Genomic DNA, 15,109 nt, shown 5'->3' on the forward strand with positions numbered 1-15,109 from the left:
CTTTGTGAGTTCATGTTCTATTGCTCTTGACTGGGTAAGATTAGGTGATGTTCGACCCATAAGCAGATCCCAGGAGAATTTTGTCCAAAGTGACTTCCTTCTATTGCCCTTCTGACGAAGTTCATGTTTTCTCTAGGGCTTGATGGCGGACTCCAGAATCGTCCTCCTGCGCAGACAGTTAGTTTTTTGAACAAAGATGACTCCACTGAATGAGATGACAAAAATCTCGAGGCGAACGGAAAACCCCGTATTCTCTAAAACATACTTGGGAAACGTGCAGTTAGTCCGCATGCACGTTGTAACATTCTCCACGTGGCATTTTAGAAACTATAGATTCAGTTTAAATTTATATATATATATATATATATATATATATATATATATATATATATATATATATATATATATATATATATATATATATATATATATATATATATATATATATATATATATATATATATATATATATATATATATATATATATGTTAATTAGATGGCTACCTCTGATCACTGTGATGTTCGGTTTGCCTCAGTTCGACGATTAAACCAAGATCAGCCTATTTCCTCCCCGTGTTGACTTCCACAGTGAATAAGGTACCCTCTATTTCTGCAACAGTGGTGATTACAACCAGAACTAAAAAGGGTGTAGGACTAGCGACTACATCCCATAAGATACACTGAGAATCGGAAGCATGACAGGAGAAGTGTGCAAGTGGTTTCACTTTATTCATTATGTTGTTACTCTTACCAAAGTCCTAATTTATATTGAAACTTATCAGATTCCTAATTTTTACTGTTTACGCTACTTTGGTCCTATTTAAGTGTGTGACAATCATAATCATCGCGTGGAACTATTAGCCAAATCTTTCGTCCGAAAATCGAGCAGCCACCATCGGAAGCAGTTCCGCTCCTAAGTTGCAAACACAAGAGATTCGGCTTTGTATCAAAGAAAAGTACGCAGATATAAACACATTCATAAACTAATTGTACAGTAACTTCTCAAGCCATTATTCGTGACTATGACTTTGATACGAAGCGTTCAAGGTCACAGTTTTCTCTCGTCTTCCCAAAGGTTTGTTTATTAGCGTAACCGTATCTATCAGGAAGCGCGCTCATCAGGCTATACGCTTTTGAGTTTGCCCCGCCAAGCGAATCTTCAGCTGAATATGCGGTCTACGGTAATTACGAGGCTGGGATTCAACAGCCTAACACCGGATATGCATGTCTATGATGAAGCTAATGCTCTCTCTCTCTCTCTCTCTCTCAAAAATGATTGGCATCACAGTTTTTTTTCTTTCATAGATAATCATATACTAGTGCCTCCAGCAAGAACTGTAATTAACGATGCAGAATGATCAACACTGCACTGTAATTTTACGATACGTTTAAAAAGTTTCCGATATTGTATCGCCTTTAAATGCAGCTCGTGGGATAAGTTTCTCCAGAATTTGCATCGCTCAGTTGATAGCGTTATGGCTGATATCACTACCTACACAAACACATCATTGTAACCAGCAAATTACACATTATAAAGAAAAATGAAAACGAAAACCGTTCCGGTAAAACATCCGAAAAATAAAATTCGATACTATGCCAATTTACTAAAACAATCAAGAGACGAGCAACAAGTGTAACTTACCACGACCAGGGACACAGCACCACCACAGAAGCAAACGAATCCATAGCTAAATAGAGGCAGAGGAGGATGAACCTCTTTAGAAGAAAGGCCAAGACAAGAAAGGAGGTTTCTTCATCACCGTAAAAGTCAGCGCCGGAGTTGTAACGAGGCTGCTGAGAGCACCTGTTGCAAGAACAAGCAAGGCAGCTTTGGGTGGGCCAAGGAAGAGATAAGAAAGATGAAGGAAAGAATATGCTACTAAAGCAAGGGGAATTAGGCGACGAGTACGAGAATGAACCACTGAAGATGTATGGAAAGTGTGGTGAAAAAAAGGGTGAAGATTTGGGAATGTTTACTGAGGAAATTAATTGTATTAGTAACAAAAACCAACTGGAAAAATCTCATATACATTGCAGTAATTATTCTGCGTAGCTACATTAAACAAATACCAAACATTTCATGACATGAAAGCAACATACAAAGCGCTTTCGTGAAAGCACGAAAAGCAGTTTTTGGATTTCTAACAGTTCACAATATAATTCCTGAATTAGAAAATAATCTAGTAAGCCAACCATAGGGACTGCTCAAATAAACTACAAGACTTTATCCCGCCTTTTGCTAAAAAATGAATATTTAAAACAACGCTGGATTCTCTCTCTCACTAATCAGGTGCAAATTTAAGACAGTTCCAAATTCGGTCAACTACAATGTGCTTTACTTTCGTCGTTTGTCACCTAAGAACTCTCAATAGAAGCTTACACAGGACGAGAAGTGCCAGTCCTTTTCATTGCTGTTTAAATTGTGGGGCTCTAAGTTTCATGAGACAATACATTTTTAACTATATTGCAGTGTCTTTCGGCCACAACATAAAAGCAAGACATCTAAAAATAGGGCTAAAAACAATACACAATCGTACGCCTTAACATGTCAAAAAAGAAAAACTATCAAAAATGGAAAGAAAAGAAAAAATGTTCAATAAGACAAAAAATATACGAACGATTGGTTCAGTCATGCACTGATGAAATAAGGCCTCTGTTTGAGGTTCAATGTTATGATTATTTAAATGAGGAAAACCCTTTTTGTTATTAAAACAGTAATATTGATTTTTCCTTCTACCACTTCATAATCATTTAAAAAAAAAAAGAGACCTAATTCAATGCAGTCAGATGGTATAGAATTCTTATCAATGTTTTAATTTCTAACCCTATTATTACCATTTTATTTATAAACAGAGCAAAGCAATGCTTAAGCCAATACTAAAATGAGATTCTGAGAAAACAGAGAAAGCATTCCTACACAAAAACTTCTATTTTGTTTTCGATCATGGGTTGGGGTTGGGGGGGTGGGTGGGTAGATAGAGGGGCATTTCCATGGGGTATCATAAAAGAAACATTTCCTAAAAGGTCTTAAATCCAATTTCGGCTCTGTTGGGACCTCCCTCCATAAAAAGGAGAGATGAAATAGTATATTGGGAATATGCTCCTCTTGCTAAGGGGTGCCACACCGTCGTAACTTTTCTTTATAGTGATAAAATACAACGCTTCAGACGGTGCGAGGCTACCAATAAAACGGCCTCTATATCTGCCCGCAAGGCCCTTTGCTATCGGAATTGCCCAGCATGGTATTTCTGTCTAACTTTGGGTCTTCTTCTTTCTACGCAAAGTTTGTTTATATATATATATATATATATATATATATATATATATATATATATATATATATATATATATATATATATATATATATATATATATATATATATATATATATATATAAAAATAAAAAACGCAAATCCAATTTATTCCTCTACTCCAAAACAACAAATTTAAACATCTAGTTCTCGAATAACATCTCGAGTCAATAAAAATTCCAATGAAAGAATGAAGCAAAAAAAAAAAAAAATATGGAAGGAGAACAAAAGCCAAATAACAATAAGCAAAACAAAGTAAGTCCTTCAGTATCCAAAGAACTTAAATATTCCCTTCACAAACACAAGCTGGAAACAACGTCGATACCAATAGGGATTTAATAACGTAATTTATGTCCATATGAAATAAAATCAATAAGACGTTATAAAACAATTTCACAATTCTACAGTAATAAAAATATAAATTTCAGGTGTTTTAGTCATATAACTATCAGTTACATGAATGTAACATCAATTTTATCCTGTAATACCTCTATTTTAACAGCGTCAACAACAGAAGCACTGTTTCTTCAGTACATACCAAGACCAATAAGGCATCAGAAAGCCAAAACGCTTCCATTAACCAATCCAATTTCTTATCTCACAGAGAGAGAGAGAGAGAGAGAGAGAGAGAGAGAGAGAGAGAGAGAGAGAGAGAGAGAGAGAGAGAGAGAGAATGTGGAAGCCACTATTACCAACAACCACATCCGGTGGGAATCTCATCATAGCCACCAACCACGCCATGAAAATTTTTGTGGAATCTTGAGAAAAATGGAAGAAAGATCTCGACCACATTTTACACCGAGGGACGAACAAATCTGGGAGTAATTATCATTAGGAACTCATGGTAATATTATATACAGTGTAAAAGAGGAAAATTTATTTTACGGACGAAATACGGACCTGCCCATAATTCTGCAACAGAACTGTATGATAATTTATGCCAATAATCTGGGTTGGAAATATAAATTATATTCTGTCAGATATCTGGATCTAAAATTAAAAGTTATATTAGTATTTTTGATCCGAAATTTCATACACTGTCAATAATAAGTACTATCCAACAGAGGCATATATATGAATATAAATATATAAATAAACAAATAAATAAAATATATATGTGTATATATATATTTTTAACTCAGGTCTACTAAAGAAGTATTCCTTATTCCCCACTGAGCAAACATGAAAATAATTCTTCTGATTAATTCGAAAGCACAAATCTGTTTCCACTTACATACAAATATGTAAATACATAAACTGGAAAACACGAAGAATAAAAACGTTAAACCTGCGTTGAAACCATTTCAGACTTTTCTTACGGCCAAGCCAAACTTGAACGGGCAATTACAAAACCAATTATCCGACGGTGATTGAGTTACTTTCTTCTCTCTCTCTCTCTCTCTCTCTCTCTTTTATTGGCCTCGGGGCAAATTGATAAAAATAAGATATGTCATTAAAACTTCATTTTTTTTTTTTTAACTTCCGGAGTAAGGTGTTCGGTTAAGCAATCATTTGGTTAGGCAGAATGAGTTTATAACCAACCATAACTTAAGGTGAAATATATATATAAAAAATTAAAAAAAAAATTATACAAAAACTTAATGCTATAAAATCGTAAACGTACACGGCAAGAATGAAAGAACAGGAAGATAATATAAAGAGAAAATGGGACACGGAAAGTGAGATTGTGATAGAGGAAGGAAGGATGACAAAGGGAGTGAGAACATGACAAAGGGAGCCAGAAGTTGATAAGGGACTAATAACTGGGACTCGGAACTAAATATTGATCTTCATCAGAGATTCCAGGACAAACAGGAGAACAGGGGGGAGATTGGTATGGTGGGTAGGGGGACTATACCCAATTAACGTCACGACGACACTTCTACACAGGAGGAGGAGGAGGAGGAGGAGGAGGAGGAGGAGGAGGAGGAGGAGGGGGAACATGCTAATAAAATTCATTTGCGTCTGATTTCATTAAGCACGTCCAACTGCACAGTACGCATGGCGTAGCTCACTTGTCTCGCGAACTCAAATAGTAACCAGAAATTTGGTTAACGTATGTACATAGATTGCTGTGAAGTAGTAAGCGTTAAAACATTACTTTTAATATTATTAAACGTGAACAAACTATATACTTAAAAATATACCAAATTCGGTTACCTTGACTAGCAAAATTCCACTGATCACAGTGAGAAAAAATTAGGGGCATCTGATTGTCACGTTTTCATGACTTGCTTGGATAAAATACTTTATATTTATAAATAAACTCAAAAGAAGAATCCCTCTGGCGCTCATTTAGATAATTTAAGCGCGAACATACAATTTATAAGCGTTTAGAGAAACCAGGAATTTAACTTGAAAAACGACTAACGTGCAATGCAAATATCATAAAACTGAATGAGTATACAAGTTTATTTTTAAAAGCATATATTTTCTTTCGGCGATATTAATATATCAATAACCAAGCCTGAAAATATTACGTACGACTTACTATCCGAATGTGTTTAAATGCTATATACATATATATATATATATATATATATATATATATATATATATATATATATATATATATATATATATATATATATATATATATATATAATCAACCATCACCAACAGACGTCACGAGGCTAAAAATAATTCTCGAAAATGTTATCAGATGAAATTTTGACCTACTGGATGAACCGGGAGGCATCCGAGCGCCGAGTGGGAGTGCGACAGAGAACGCCAGGTGGCAGCCCTTTCGCTTCGATGACCAAAGGCTTTATGAGTATCTGCAATTTCTCTCTCTCTCTCTCTCTCTCTCTCTCTCAATCTCTCTCTCACACACACACATTCATATATATATACATAAACACGTACACATATACACACCAATGCAAATACAAATATAAATGCCCTCTAATTTTGCCTGTTTGGGAAATGATCTTTCAAATCTCTCTTTAAATTGAATTATGAAATCTGTAAGATAATAATAATAATAATAATAATAATAATAATAATAATAATAATAATAATAATAACAGCGCAATTTACATAATAATAATAGCGCAATTTACAAAGGATACTATGGTATCACCTATACTCCATTAAAATGTATATTCCACTATCAAACCAGTGCTCATATGAATAAAAAAAAATTATACCCAAAGAAACTGAACACGTATTCCAATATAACAAGACAAAACGTCGTTTCATATTCTGATAAAAAAAAATATATATGACATCAAAGAGACAACAACGCACCTTCCACCTCCTTCAACCGAATTCCCAGAGCCGCTAGCTCCAACAACACCGCTCCCAACTCCCAAGTGAAATACAGTCGTTTATTTTGAAATGTTTCCACGAAAGCTGACGCGTGCAACGAAAATGCTCGGGGGGAGAAAGTTTCCGGAAATAGGTGTCATCAAACGATCTCTGTATCTATACACTTTCTGGAAACGCCAACTAACCCATTCCACCCACACTTACAAACCAACTCATTTCCCTCTTGATTAGTACTGGAGCGAGTTGATACAACTTCCAAATTAACATTTGATATGAGCAGAGGCTAAATCACGGGAAAGAATTGCTTTAGCTTTTTTTTTTTTAAATGATTGCACTCAATGCCGCCCCTTCCACCAGTGATTAAACAGTCAACAGAGCAACTTTCACATTCATCTTTCAGCGTTCAATTTCCCTCCCACTTATTCCAAATAAATGCCGAACCTCGTAAATTACTGACACAAAGAGGATGATAATTATAACAAAACTAATGAGCTCATTTCCAAACAAACTATTTAATAATTCACGCGTTATATCCCGATGGAAATGGGGGAAGCAAGGAGATTATCAAGCCAGAATTTGCATAAGTGTGAAATCACCCACCGAGTTAAAACGGGGAATGGTTTACTACGCAATTAACGCAATGCTAATCACTGTCTGTGTGTGTGTTCGAATCCCAAACCTGACGGAGGGACGAACGGGCGCGTACCCTAAAAATCCAGTGGGTCGCAGCTAAGGTTCATAGAGAAAAAGATGAGTAAAGGACAAAGTGTGTATGATCAAAACGGGGAAGCCTCGACGAGGTAATCCTTATCCACTGGTGTGAAGCCACTCTCGAGATATTCTCTCTCTCTCCTTCTCTATAAAATTCGCCGCAATGGCGTGAAATATAATGAAATTACGGCATGTACACAATGTGAAAACACAAACTCCGATAATGAACATGTATAAAATATTCTGAACAAAAACTGGAGAACCATTTTCTTTAATCAGGAGTGAGGTATTAAACAGCATTCGGTCAAGTGGATCAATTATGTTCTCTTGAACAAATTGATCAGCACTCCAAAATCTTTGAATTTTTTATATGTAAACCGATGCATAACTTAAAAAATGAACTGAAAAGAAAACAGGAGATTTACGGATAATTAGTGAAGTTAACTACGAAGAGTCAGAAAAGAAATAGGGATTGCAAATCCTTGCAAGGCAAATCCTACAACAAGGATAAGAGGGCGCACTTGATGTTATTCAGGCAGTTTAACGAGCAATAAACAAGAAATTTAATACAAACCATAAACTTGACCCTTATAAGGATGACGTTACACAAGAATTTGCAGATTACAGAATTGAAATCAGGGAGGTTATATATGGTGAAAACCATTAAGGCCGCTGGAAAGTTAAAACTGTATACGAGATTTTTTTTTTCTTGAATATGAAAAAACCTACCAGTGGTTGTTTAGGGCAAACATCGAACACACAGACCAGCCTACTGCAGGATACTTTAGTTTGCTTCCATATGTGTGCCTGTTCAGGCATTTTCGCTTTTCAACTGAAGCGAAGCACGAGGAAACGAATTGCATTTTTCGTTGCATGCAAGAAAACAAATTGCCCCTAAGAAGCTTGCCGCTGCGGCGCCAAATACTTTTCCAATCTCTTTTAATCTTTAAAATCTTTACTCCCACATTATTCGAAACAATTTTCACGACTCATCCTCTCTCAAAGATGTCTAATACCATTTCTTATCCTTACAATATACGAAACCTCCAAGTACTGGCGTAGATTAATACTATAACAGTATATTTTAACGAAAATCCAGGATTTTTGAGCAAACACATCCGCCCCCTCCCAAGCGAAACCAACCATATTCCCTTTCGCTCCAAGCAACACTTTCACTTTTCTTACGAACCTTCCGCTATCCGTCTTCTCATCCTTCCGGACCATATCCCCGCCTCTCGAATAAAACACACTCTAACACACACATACACATATACACATACACATACACGCACACACACACTGTATACTTCTCTCTCTCTCCCTCTCTAAAAATATGTAGTACATTATCATTCCTCAAACATGAAACGTGTGTGAGCGTTTGTGTGTGAATCACCTCCCCCTTCTAAACACACACACAAACAACAAACACACACAAACACACGAGCAACTGCTTGCGGATCGCAACCATCCGTCATCGTCGACAGAGCGCACAAACCTCTTCCGGATTCTGGGTATCCAAAAAAGCACGAAGGAAAAACCTCGAGTCTGTGAACGTCAAGAAAGGCCCTGCGAGCGAATGCCGCAATATCTGAGGACTAATGAACTTCAGAATGGATGATTCGCGAGGCCGACCCCATCAGAAGATGCGAAGAGGCTCGGAGAAAGCAGATGTATCTTGAAACAGGAATTAAAACAAAGCAGATGTATCTTGAAACAGGAATTAAAGAACGAAGTGAAAAGGTAGGTAGATGTTGCAATTAGTAGCATTTGTACTTCAAGGATTAATTGAGCATTTTTACTTTAAAGGGTCTGAAAAAAACAATGACGCAACCAAACACAATAATGATTATTATAATAATCTATTCTACCAATAAAAATCATGAGTTTTAATCAGCAAGCCAAACGAAATATCAACCAGATTTAGTTTTCTAACTCCAAAATTGAAGAGACATACCAAACCAGAGATTTGAATTTACCGTGGTAAATGGAAATCTAAAATTCCGATATGAAAAATATCGAAATCTGCATTATAACCAGTTCGAATACGCGTTATTACGTCCATTTCATACGGGAAGAAAAACTTCATACTTCTTAAAAGTTTCCGTAACTCCAAAAACAGCAAGTCTGCTTTATTTGCCATATTCACTGCTAATACTCCACTGCTGGTAAGTTATAGAGCAAATACAATGATCCTCAAATTCTCAGCAAACATGTTAAAATATAAGAGAGAGTCAATGCGCAGTCACACAGCCTGTATATAATATATACATATATTATATATATATATATATATATATATATATATATATATATATATATATATATATATATATATATATATATATATATATATATATATATGTAGGGCAGCCTATAACAACAGGAACACTAGAGGTATAATTAAAACACAGGGTATGGGCCTGACCTCATTCATGTGGACACCTTTGGTGGAATGGTATAAACAAGCTAACAGAAATTTTATACATAGATACATATGCATATACATATACATACATATATACAGTGTATATATATATACATACATATATACAGTGTATATATATATATATTTATATACAGTATATATATATATATATATATATATATATATATATATATATATATATATATATATATATATATATATATATATATATATATATATATAGAGAGAGAGAGAGAGAGAGAGAGAGAGAGAGAGAGAGAGAGAGAGAGAGAGAGAGAGAGAGAGCGTAAATGGGTCGACGTACCGTGGTTATTTCAGACACGTGATTCATTTTTGATTCGACAACCAGAGGATGACTGCAAGACTTAAATTTAATGCCTGTGCTTCTCTGAAATTCTAGATAAAAATGGTAAAAAAAACATTCACGATGGCAAAGAATTCTAAAATGCATTATTTCCCGTTAATACTAACACCGTATCATGATCAAATACTGAGAGAACAGAAGCCAACAGCTATTTCCATGATTGCAACATGCTCATCAAACATCACTGTTGTCGCTGGGGTCAAGAGACCGTGTGCAATATCAGTCTGTAGTCTGGGATTTTGCTGAAGCGGCGGAACACTAATAATTTTCCCCCACCCGAAGTGATTACTATAATTTGGTCTAGAATTGAACTGAATATTGAATTTCGACCAAAGGCCAAGCACTGGGACCTATGAGGTCATTCAGCGCTGAAACGGAAATTGACGGTAAAAGGTTTGAAAGGTGTTAACAGGAGGAAAACCTCAAAGCAGTTGAACTATGAATCAATTGTCAGGAGAGGCTGGAAAGTAAGATGGAAGAAAGAGAATATGAAAGGAGGTACAGTAAAAGGAACGAAAGGGGTTGTAGTAGCTAGGGGCTGAAGGCATGCTGCAATGAACCTCAAGTAGTGCCTACAGTACACCGCATGAGGTGCACTGACGGCCATAACTTGCTAAGGAGAATTCCACAGAAAGTGATGATGTTTTTATATCCAAAAACATTTTCAATGAACATTTGAAAGGATGTTGGAAGACCGCGTCTGGAATTCACTTGGAAACAATAACAAGTGATTAGGCGTCGACTTCAACAAGAGAATTCTAGGAAGTGGCACGACAATGTGCTCTCATAGGCAAGTCAGTGTGCTTGAATCAGTATGACGTAATAATGCAACATATACCGAAACCTGGTATAAAAGATTCTTCTAACATGAGAAAGTATACAAAATGCTCGTACTGTGTGTATAAGTTAACGAAAAAACTAAAATATTAATATTCCGCTAAATGCATAAAACGTCCATCATTTCTTGGGGGAAATACAAGATTTTATAACAAGATTGTCAAACGATATATTATTTTCGTGTAAACCATACATTTATTTACCAGGGAGATACAAGTCCAGCTATTGCAAACTCATAAACATTATTAATGACCAAACAAAAGATCTTACTGTACAAAAAAAAAAAAAAAAAAAAAAAAAGTAAAGAAAAAGAGAAATCACCATCAATAAGAAAGTTCGGGAGATGGAAACGTTTGTCCCTCCCTCCCTCGCCAGCGCATCCATAATCCTCCCGACTTCAACTTCATCAAAAACTCTTTTAGGAAGACTTATAACAAGCGAATGGCGCCATTCGGAACCTCATTGTCATAAGTCATATCCACTCGGATGGTTCTTAATCCGTTACACCACCGGAGCGCAAGACGACGACCCACAGGGGGGAGGAAGAAGAAGAAGCATTTATCTGGTCTTCTCCCCAACTCGTTCGTCCAACCCAACACACCAGACTACTCCTTCGAATAAAATCTCGCCGTGCCTCTTTCCCCTAACTGTGGGGACGGTGAGGAATGAATCACTGCGGCGGAAGGGCTGGCGGGGCGGGGTGGGAGGGGGAGAGGGTCGGGTCCCCACGCCCCCGTTTCTCTACATAAAAGTCATTTGTCTCGCCTCGAAGTGACGCAGCACCGAATTAAAACTTTAGATTCCGTGTCACAAGGTCATAGTCTCGCCATCCTTCAAGCCAGGAGGTAGGCAGGCGTAGAGGCAGCCTCTTTTCTCTCTCTCTCTCTCTCTCTCTCAACTTCCAGCAACATGGGTATGGGGAGGAAAAGCGGCAAGAGTACGAAAGAGGACGGTGAAGGGTACAGCAATGCCTCTCCCAAAACTTGCGTACGCATGAAGTTTTAAATCTCAAAAGCCAATTACCAGGAGACCTTTCTAAATTACCCACATACCTTTCTCATTCCTTCTTTTCGTATAAATTAAAGAAAACTGTCTCCAAATGACAAGTTGACCAACAAATGGATTAGTAACTCTCTCCCTAGCAGAGTACAAAAACCTTATTTTCAACCTTAATCTTAATCTTAGTGAATGTCTTGAGACAATAGATTCTTGGAAATAATTCCTACAAAGATGAATTATTAACCAAGAGAAAGCATTCTATGTATGTAGGTGTATATCCACACATATACATTATACATACATACATACGTATACATACATATACATTATATACATACATACATATATATATATACATATGCATATATATATATATATATATATATATATATATATATATATATATATATATATTACACGCACGAAGGAGTGCAATCACCCACCTCCGTGGATCCTCTTTTCGCAATTGCTTCACTAAACCAACATTTGCTAACCAGCCCCGTTCAGTTACTCGACCTCGATCTTAAATCGGTCCCATGTCTCTCAACTCGGATGTCAAGAGCGCCGAACGGGAGAAACCCGTAACGTCACGACCAAGATTTGAAGATTTTTATTCTTCAGATCTTTCTCAAGACGTCGTCTGCCAGCTAAAACATTCTTTTAGTGCTTTTCATTCAAAATTAATACTTCCACAGAACTAAATCGACTTCATCAGCTTGTAAATAAGGATTTGGTTCTAATTGGTCACGTACTCCAAAGCAATGAAACACTTTTAAGAATATGCTTCGTATAAGCTATTCCGAGGTTTCTATCGACTGTAACCAAGCACAGCCGAGTATACTGCACTAAGCATTAAGACGATGTGTGTGTGTATGTATGTATCTATATTTCAATATCTTATTTCGAAAGTACATGATTAGTGCTCCCTATAGGCAATTATTCTGAATGAGGGCACGAGGCATCTTTTCCTTTTCCAAACTTTCTGCGACCTTGATTCCGCCGGGGATTTTGTACCGAGTTAAAACAAAAAAAACGACAGCAGCTACGGCAAGAGGCAACGCTGACGCCTAAAGCTATTACCTCTCGCTGAGCGCCAATGGCACAAAGGCCGCGGTACCATGACGGGAGAGCGAGAGGCGCCCGCCCAGGTTGCGATGGCAACATTATTAGCATGACCCGATTCGAAGCCCTAGTCCCTGCAAGGCAATTCCAGCCTCCCACCTGACCTGTCAATCAATGCACATTAAGGCAACCAGGCAACGCACAACAGGTGGGGGTTGCACGGCTATACCTATGAGACTTGCATCGGCATTGACAATAGCCCTTTCGCCCCTGGTATACCAATCCTTCTTCGCTCAATGGAAAAGCATCGCATTGGGACGTTTCGCGTCATCCTCTACAGTTACGGATGGCGCTCGAACAGAGAGAGAGAGAGAGAGAGAGAGAGAGAGAGAGAGAGAGAGAGAGAGAGAGAGAGAGAGAGAGAGAGAGAGGCAGGTAGCTGATGCGGCATAGTGGAACTCTGCCAGTGAGTGTTGGGTACAATGATACCCCTTCGTTTGCTCCGATTTTCTCACACATTTCAGTGATCTAGTATTCAACTATGTAGTTTATCGATTACCTTAACAAATAAAACAGTAAAATCAACATGTTTACTATACAAATATCTGACTACGGCATCCGATTGGCCTAAAAATATATATAAAAAAATCGGTAACAAAAAAAAAAAAAGAAAAACACACATATATATATGTGTGTGTACATGAAGTACTTTCGCCTCCTAAAATAAACAATACGGGTTTATCATTTCACAAAATGATTAATTACCTCCTGGTAATTAGATTTCAGTGTGGACAAACGCAGGGCGTTGATACCATAAAAAGTGATTAACTCATTCTCCCATTAATGCAGATCTAGGGCAAGCGTCATCATCATCGTCCTAATAATAATAATAATAATAATAATAATAATAATAATAATAATAATAATAATAATAATAATAATAGTGAAATTTTAATACAAACAATCTTGGTTTTATATTAATATGTACAGAAAGTATAAAATGAGAGAGAGAGAGAGAGAGAGAGAGAGAGAGAGAGAGAGAGAGAGAGAGAGAGAGAGAGAGAGAGAGAGAGAGAGAGAGAGCTTGAAAACAAAAGCGCGCAGCCACTGAAATCCCTTTTCCAAAATCCTATAAAAGTGGATAACACTTCGTGGGAAAAATACTACGTAACTACTGCCAATAATAACAGTGCAATCCGTGACTCATGCCGTGTAATGCATAAACAATTCAACGCCATATATGAAGCAGCCACCGTGCGTTCAATTAGAGAGAGAGAGAGAGAGAGAGAGAGAGAGAGAGAGAGAGAGAGAGAGAGAGAGAGAGAGAGAATTTTCAAGTTATATTTACAGAGAATGATGTAAAAGGAATTGGTCACTAAGACAGTAGTTCCTGATTTCAAGCAGAGAGAGAGAGAGAGAGAGAGAGAGAGAGAGAGAGAGAGAGAGAGAGAGAGAGAGAGAGAGAGAGAGAGAGAGAATTGTCAAGTTATATTTTCAAAGAATGATGTAAAAGGAATTGGTCACTAGGACAGTAGTTCCTGATTTCAAGCAGAGAGAGAGAAAGAGAGAGAGAGAGACTCACTTCTTATTCATATTTAAATCTGAAAAGGCGTAAAAGTAATGGTCACTTAAGAAAGAAATTCCCGATTTCAGTGAAATTCCTGATTTGAATGAAAATCCACCACTTACCGTAAACAAATAAACAAACTAAAAAACCAGGAGATAAACTGCAACGCTTACTTTACTTTATGTGGCTCAAATCATTCGCAGAGCCATAAATATTTTGAGCCCGAATACATTCCAGCGTTCACATACCCAATTGGGAGTAATAATTTCTTTTTAATAGGGCCTGCATATTACAAGAGCCGCCATTTGCATAAGCGACAATGGATATAAATATGGACTAAATTTACAATAATAGTCTGCATATTTTTCATTAAAACCGACAGCGGCCAGCAATTCATATCTTTATGAACGCTTTTTTTTTTTTTTAAAAGCGTCGTTATTTTCTGCTTCGTAAAATCAGATGGAAGTTTTAAGAAAGAGTAGTCAATCTCTGAACAGCTACAAAATGTATGTGTATGTGTATATATATATATATATATATA

General features: G+C 36.7%; 1 protein-coding gene across 1 annotated transcript in view; it reads right to left on the minus strand.

Annotated features, from left to right (window-relative positions):
• The window catches only part of mgl (megalin), a 511,712-nt gene that overhangs the window by 199,221 nt on the left and 297,382 nt on the right, over positions 1-15,109 (minus strand). The window lies entirely within an intron of this gene.

The sequence above is a fragment of the Macrobrachium rosenbergii genome, chromosome 50 (genome assembly GCF_040412425.1).
Source record: "Macrobrachium rosenbergii isolate ZJJX-2024 chromosome 50, ASM4041242v1, whole genome shotgun sequence".
In the NCBI taxonomy this organism is placed as follows: domain Eukaryota; kingdom Metazoa; phylum Arthropoda; class Malacostraca; order Decapoda; family Palaemonidae; genus Macrobrachium; species Macrobrachium rosenbergii.